Source organism: Zeus faber, assembly GCF_960531495.2.
Source record: "Zeus faber genome assembly, chromosome: 10".
NCBI lineage: Eukaryota > Metazoa > Chordata > Actinopteri > Zeiformes > Zeidae > Zeus > Zeus faber.
Window position 1 is genome coordinate 27220333 of NC_137199.1, and position 8093 is coordinate 27228425.

General features: G+C 40.4%; 1 pseudogene across 1 annotated transcript in view; it reads right to left on the minus strand.

Annotated features, from left to right (window-relative positions):
* Window positions 1–3376: 3376 nt before the first annotated feature.
* Window positions 3377–8093, minus strand: part of LOC307235974 (putative nuclease HARBI1) — a 9597-nt pseudogene continuing 4880 nt past the window's right edge. Inside the window, exon 3 of the transcript in view lies at window positions 3377–4302. The product of the transcript in view is annotated as a putative nuclease HARBI1 (transcript). The remainder of the gene's footprint in view (window positions 4303–8093) is intronic.

An 8093-nucleotide genomic window follows, 5' to 3' on the forward strand; every position in this document is an offset into this window, starting at 1 on the left:
CATATTTCTGAAAACATTTCTGTGTTGAATGTCAATGAGACTCTTATCTTCGTGAATATTCATGTCGGCTCTATAAAAAAGAATAGCATGCATTTTGTTCAATCCCATACAGAACTATGAAAATGCTAATGACTTGCCAGAAATAGATATGACATTAACAAATATTCCCAGCTGCTGCTGGGAGCCGTCCACATTGGTGTGTTCATGCATTCATCACAATTTGCACTTTGACCTATGAATATTGATTTGCTGTAACTTTGCAACACTTGTTGACACAATTTTTTCCGTAATTACACTTCCCGCTGCATGCAGGATGTGTTTTTGTGCTTTTCCATTTCACATTCACATGCATGACATGGCTGCAAAACTCAATGTGTCTGTTGTCACCTATTTTAATCACGTTTTTTATTAGTTCTTCCTGAGACATGTTCTTCGGAAAGAGGTCTAGGTTCATCTATAGTGGCTATGATCACTGCAGTATTTAAAGATGGCAACAAACTTCCCAGCCAGCTTTTCAGCAACAACATCACATTAAAAACAATCCTCTATCTTTGTTGTGACATTCTCCAACTTCAAATATAATGTGAAGTGAAATGTTAATTAGCTGTTTTTTAATGGTGAGCTTTCCAATAGCTTTTATTTTGTATTTCTTTTTTAATCTCATTTTATTTATTGTGTGTTAGGTTGTCTATCCATTTAGTTGCATTTAGAATACATTGGAATGCACAACATATTTATTGGGAAAAAAAAAAGGTTTTTAATCTTACAAAGTTACCCAATTTCTTCACACTATTTATATCTTCCAGACAATGAACCTCTCCCTTAGAGTATACAGAATATTATACTGTTTACTTTAAGGGAGCGGTTCAGGCATTACTGTCAGCTTGCTTTTGGAGCAGAGGCATTAATAAGTGGCCGTATTTGAGTAATAAATTGATATTAAATGTGCCCTGAACGGGTTCAGAACTTACGTTACAGGTAGAATATTTTTCCTCTGTCTTGGAGATTATCTATCAGAGAAACATGACATAACTTCTGGGGTTGCACAAGGGAGCTGCCTTGGGCTCTTATTTTTCTCACTTTACATGCTTCCATCAGGTGACATTATCAGATGAGATAATGTCAATCTCCGTAACTATGCCGAAGATACACAACTGTATATTTCTGTGGAGCCAAACCTTGCTATAAATGATTGGATGTGTAAAAATTTCCGAAAACTAAATGAAGATAAGACGGAAATCTTTTTGGGCAAAGCCAATCCTTTTGGGCTAAGGGGATGAACTTCCTGCAAGACTTGATAAACTGAATCCCTGGGTCAAATCAGAAGAGCAAGTCTGGGTGTTGTTCTATATTCGGATTAAAGTTTTAACTCTTATATTAAGAAAGTGACCAGAACAGCATTATTTCATCTTAGAAACATTGCCAAAGTAAGCCCTTCCTAGCCCAGAAAGATGCTGAAAATCGAACTCACGCGTTTATTACAAGTCGAATGGACTACTGAAATGCTCTTTTTCGCTGGCCTTCCTAAAAAGTCCATTGAGAGATAGGTATTCAGAATTTGGCAGCTAGACTTTTAAAAAAAACTAAGAAAGCAAGAGCACATTTTAGTTACCCTGCATTGGCTCCCAGTTTCCTTAAGAATTGATTTTAGTCCTCTTTCTTGTATACAACGCTCTACATTGCTTTAGACCGGCCTACATTATAGAATCACTGGTCTTTCACGCTCCATCTGGATTCCTCAGGTCTTCCACTGCTGGTCTGTTAGAAGTTAGAACACCCCACTCAGTGGCGTAGGTTTTGTTTGAACATTGTGGGGTACACTTTAAGTGGGAGGTCTGGGGGTCCTCCCCCAAGAAATTCTTAGCGTCAAACACATCATTACATGCATTATGGTGAATTTTTATGCACCAACTTGTGCCTTTTCTCAATTCAAGGTGGAACTTAATTTATGTAATTTCATGTTTTTATTCAGAAGGGACAAATGCATGTGTTCTAAATATTGAGGGGGGGATCCCCTGCGTTCTCCGCGCCCCCCCCCCAAAATCTACACCTATGACCTACTTGGAGATGCAGCCCTTTATATGCTCCCAAACTATGGAACAAGCTACCAAAGAATATTAGAGAGGCAGACTCTGTAGATGGTTTCAGACAAAGGCTGAATGTTTTTCTTCTCAGCTCAGCCTTTAATTAATCCTTCAATTAGGCTTTGTGGTACGGGGGTGGTGTGATTTTAGCAGCCACACCTGTCCTGGGTCTAGTTAATTTGGCCCGGGATCAGGGGTGGCTTTGCACCTGTCATAGCAATAGATGAGCATGGGTTAAATCACCCATCCCTGGAAACACACATGAGAGGAAGCCTTTGTCATGACAACGTTCCATCTGCTCCGGGCATGGTACATCTTGCCACTCTTTTCAATAAAATGGTTTGTCTACATCATAATAACCTATGTCTCTGTGAGCCCGGGTAAAAAAACGTGTGGCAGGGGCACTGCCACAGTCTTCTTAGTTGTTTAAGTTGATTTTTATTATTTTAATGTTTGAAAAAGTTTAGTCCAATAAAGAAGAAGAAGAGTTTAAATATGTTTTAGAGGTAAGAAAGACGTAAGAGATGGGATGTAGGAAAAAAAACAGGAGGAGAAAGAAACAGTAATTAGGAAGAAAGACAATGCAGGAAGAAGTTAGCTTTGTGAATTGAGTTTTGTGAATTTTGGGTGTCATGATAGTAAAATCCAAGACTCCATTGAAATAAGAAAGAAATAAGCTGAGGAACCCTTATTCTTAGCCAGTTTTTAATTTAATTCATTATTTTAATTATTTTATTATTCTACTTTGTAAATGCATTTGCTTTGCTTTTATTGTCACTTTCAAATGGCCTTTATTTAATGTAAAGCATTTGATTAACATGTTGTGTATGAAAAGTGCTAAACAAACAAAGGTTATTATTATTTTTATATTATTATTATTATAAATGGCGCCAAATCATTAAAAGAATGACACTAATAGTGCTAGTAAAATGTCTTCATCAATCTAGTGAAACACCATGCATCAATCATGTGTTAACTGTTGTTCTTAAATTTGATTTTTGTTTATTTGTTTTCTGTTTGTTTGTGAGAACTGTTTGTTACGGGTTTTATTTTTTTACAATTTATATTTTTACAATTTATTGACTTTATCTCCCATCTCCCATCTCACATATTTATGTAAACTGAAAATGAGCAGCAACAACTACTCTACATGCAAGCAATCAAAAAGTAGTGAAACGAAGTCAGATGACAAGATGACAGACCTGGGCCCAGTCGTGATTTTAGCCGTCAGACTGGATAAAATCTTGAAATGTGTTTTTCAAAAGAATAAAAGGATTCTGAAATCAGATCACTTAATGCAGTCTCAGTTTGTCTTCAACAGGCTCAGGTGCATCATTATCATCATCACAGAGAGGGACATTGCTCCTGGTAGCAATGTTGTGCAGGACAATACAGGCAAGTATTATGTTGCACGCTCCCTCTGGTTCCATTCGCAAATAGTTAAGGCGTGCAAAGCACCCCTTCAGAACTCCATTGAAACGCTCAATAGCACATCTTGTTTTGCAGAGAGTAGCGTGCCTGCTTACATGTGTTTACTGCATGAAAAGGAGTCATCAGCCATGGTAGGAGTGAATAGGCACCGTCTACAAATATCCTGCCATCCGGTCAGTTGGTTTGGAGCTGTCTGTATAGAGTGCTCTTACGCAGGATACATGCATCGGGGACAGACCCAGGTCACCTCACGACACAGTTTGTGGTGATGAGGTCAGCGTAGCCTACAAGTTGGATGTTGATGCTGTTGATGCAGCATCTCTCTCAGCATCTCTTCCTTCACGCATACCTCTCTCTCATGAGCTTCTTGTATATGCACATGAGTGCAGTCGATAACCCCAATAGAATTGGTCCTGTTCCCCAAAAGAAAAAATACCTGCGCTTGGTCTGGGCAATCTGGTCATCCTCTGGAAATGAAACAAATGTATTGACCAGGCTGGCCAATGCGATTGACACAGCTTTCACCACATCACTCACAGTTGATTTGTCCACTGCTATATTGTCACCGACAACTTGGTAAAACGTTCAAGATGCATGGAAGCACAGAGCAATGAGGCCCTGTTCTTCCACAGACAGACCATCACTCCTTTGGGTTCTGCATTGAAGTTTTGGCCTGCAATGTCCTTAATATCAGCATTTTCAAAGTGAAACCGAGCTGAAGTTCCTCAGTGGTGTATTGCTCCAGTGGTTTTGTACGCTCAACATACACCCTCTCCTCTGTGTATCTCTATGCCTCGCCTACCAAAACGGTGGTGGTGATGGACAATACCTGCCATGTCAGTGGCTCTTTGTAAGTCCTCTGAGAAAGGCTGAATAAGATGTTTGTGTAATTGGTCTTTTCAAACACACACCCATCAAATATCAATTAACTGATGTGCTTTGCCTTGCGTTCAATTAAATCAGTCATGCCCAAGGCCTACTAACTCTATGTTTACTACACCAAAGAGGTGGATCAATTGACTCAAAAGGACCTAATTTCACTGTTGCAGGAACCCACACACTGCTGGAGGGTGTAAGGTGTCATTATGCCTCAACATTAGGAAGTTATAATTCAACTTAGGATGGAGAAGTGTCTAACAAATAAATCAATACATTTGGGTTGAAATCTCCTCAAATGCGAATGCCATGGGGTCTGGCCAGAAGAGGACCATGGAGCAAGGGAAATTTAGTTGGAAGAATCTGAAGGCCAGGGCAACAAAGAACCATGCTGAAGCAAAAAAAATCCAAACATGTGGTTCTTGAACTGTGCATGGCATTCAAGATGTTAGGGGACGGTGAGTCCACGATTGTAGAGGAAAGCGGGCCAGTTCCTCCAGAGAAAACATTTTTTCTGGATCTCAGCCCTGTTGTTGAGGAAGAAGGTGGGTCCCCACTGGTAGAGCCAGTAGTTATTGCCACAGGAGCTCATAAAGAGGTTGGGAGCGTTATTTGCTAAACAAAGATGATGATGCCTATAAATCACTTCTTAAACAAGAAACCAAAAGAGCAGAAGTACAGATTTGTCTGGCAGAGGAACAAATCACTCTTACCCAACTATAGCAAACCAAAACCAAACGCAGACACTTCTCCACCGAAGCTAGGAGACTCCTTACCACGAGCCCTCCACACCCTGGATGGATCCTTGACTGCTGGAACAAGCAATGGTCCGAGTCAACCTCCACGTTGAGGAAGTTCATCAACTCCCCTTTAACAAATCCACCTGGGTGTGAACTACCACGGAATGCCTGGGTCAACCTCAACAGACTTACCTCTGGAGAAGAAAGGACCCAAACCTATCTGCATATGATTGGAGTGTCTGCCACAAATCTCTGTGAATGCGGAAAACCACAGACTGTTGAACACATCATTGATGAATGCCCAATCTTCAAGTCACCACAGGGAGTCAGCGGCCTCATTGAACTGGATGACGATACCCCTTCTTGGCTAATGTCCCAATTGCCTGTGTAGCCCTACACGAACGAACGAACAAGCAAACCAAAGGCAGACTTGAGATCCACCTCCTAAAAGCAGGGTTTCGAAAAGCTGGTCTCTCCACAAATGAAGAAGAACTCTGAACGTTCATTTATGTTGTTAACTATTGGACATTTAGCCTTTTTATGATTTAAAACACGTGTTCAAAATATCGACAATGTATTTGTGAATAATGCACATTTGTTTGTTTTTATTTATTTGTTGTGGGTCAGATGAGGGGCCTGACTGTTAAAAATAAATTCAAAATGGAAGGGGATGTTTGTATTGTTTTATTGTGCTCTCCAAGTCCTCGAAGTTACTGTGACAGCACCCCCCCGGGATGTCCGGACACTGTCGTGCCATCGATTAGGGGACAAGAGAAGTGGCTTAAACCAGCTGCAGAACTAAAGAATTTCCTCTGTCACCGGACCCTGGAAAGAAATGTTACCTCAAAATTTTGATAATACTAAAAAGGCGTTGCCTTTTGTACAGAGCCGATTACAATTGCAATTAAAAAAAATGGCCACTGGCCATCCATAACCTCGAGATGTGGCTGGCAAAGTTGTGATTGGCTGTGATTCAATAACAACCAATCAGCTCAACTGTCTCAATTCTGCACTGCTAATTTCCGTTGTTTCCAAGAAGTGTCTTGAGACGCAACCCCATTTTTATAATCTCTTCTTCCAGTCTCTGCGGTGAATCCTGCTCCATCTCTCCAGGGAATGTGGTCGGATACTCTCCCTTGTGATCCATCCCAGGGAATGTGAATGCTTCGAGTGGTGCTCATCAAACTGATACACCAAGCAGGGGAAAGCTATGGAGCCACCTAAGCCATCTAACAAATTCCACCTCTTATTCTTTTTTATAGATTTCTATTTATATGTTCAGGTTTTAGATACCTCTGTATTTTCTCTATTGGGGGAATAGCGATTTTTGGAGCAGCAAGAGATAAGCAAGCTGTTTAGATATAGGCTATGAACAAAGAAAAGAAGTTGGGAAAACAGCTGATACAGGATTACTCCTGGTAACTAAACAAAATCAAGTCAAGCTACTTCATTAAACATTAAAATATCTAGCAATATATTTATATTTTATTTTATTTATAATATATTTTAAGATTAACAAATTGTGTGCATTAACCTTTTAAGGGGATGGAAAAATTGCGTTCGGCCGTGAGAATGCAGGTGCTATAATCAAGAAATATTTGTTTTAAGGATTAAAAGATTTTGGATAAAATTCATTGATGCTGTTCTCTTAACAAAGAGCAGGTTGCAGAATAAATGTTGTATTCAAGAGGTTTTCAGTCTTTCAGCTGGAAGTTCTATTCACAAAGGATTACAATCGTCTTTGATCTTTAGTCACACAACGTGTCCAATGGCTTGTTTTGATCCTTCTCTTTTATTTGATTTATACTTTCACACCATATTAACCACTGGAATAAGACATAATATCACATATAAGAGATGCACTTTTACCTTTGTGTGCCAGTTTGTGTTTGCATATAAATCGTTCATGACTGTAAATGTGTTTTTACATGCGTAAAAAATAAGCCATGACTTTTATCGGCACATGAGGCTGTCACACAACTTTTATTAGAAATTAAAGATTAATACAATATCGCAGTAATAAACGAACTGGATGGTATATTTTCTCAAAAAGATTTTGTTAATAAGAAAGATGTGTTTGCTGTTCTTCAGACAGGATTTGGTAAAAGTGTAATTTACCAACTCACTCGCTCAGCGCTACGTCACACGTTGTGTTGCTCTGATTGGTTGTAAGTCTATCCAGTGCTCTGATTGGTTGTAAGTCTATCCAGTGCTCTGATTGGTTGTAAGTCTATCCAGTGCTCTGATTGGTTGTAGGTCTATCCAGTGCTATGATTGGTTGTAGGTCTATCCAGTGCTCTGATTGGTTGTAGGTCTATCCAGTGCTATGATTAGTTGTATGTCTATCCGGTGCTTTGATTGGTTGTAGGTCTATCCATTTGCATCCAGAGACATTTTGGTCTACACCCTTTGGTAACGTCCCTTGGAAATCTAAATGAACTGAGAAATTCCAGACTTATATGGATTTGTGTTGGTCTGGCGATGTCAGGCTGCCATTCTGTACTAAAACCACAAAACAGCTGGCGATTAAATTTGTCGCACAGTTGTGCAGCTGTGAACATAGATTGATGACAGAAGAGGCAACATCACTGCCTGGTTTGAGAACTGTACTGCTCAGGACAGGCGGGCCCTGCAGAGGGTGGTGCGATCAGCTGAACGTACCACTGGAACTACCCTCCCCTCCCTGCAGGAGTTATACACCAGGAGGTGTAGTAGCAGAGCCCGCAGGATCATGAAGGATCCTCACCACCACCACAACGGACTGTTTCAGCTGCTGCGGTCAGGCAAGCGCCTCCGCAGTCACGCAGCGAGAACAGAGAGACTGAGAGGGAGTTTTTTCCCGCAAGCCATAAGAACTGTCAACGCTGACCTCACCAGGGGTCCTCACAGAGACACACACATAGGCCACTGCCCACTGCCTTACTGTACTGTGTGTAGAATACTGTACTGCATGCTATATAAC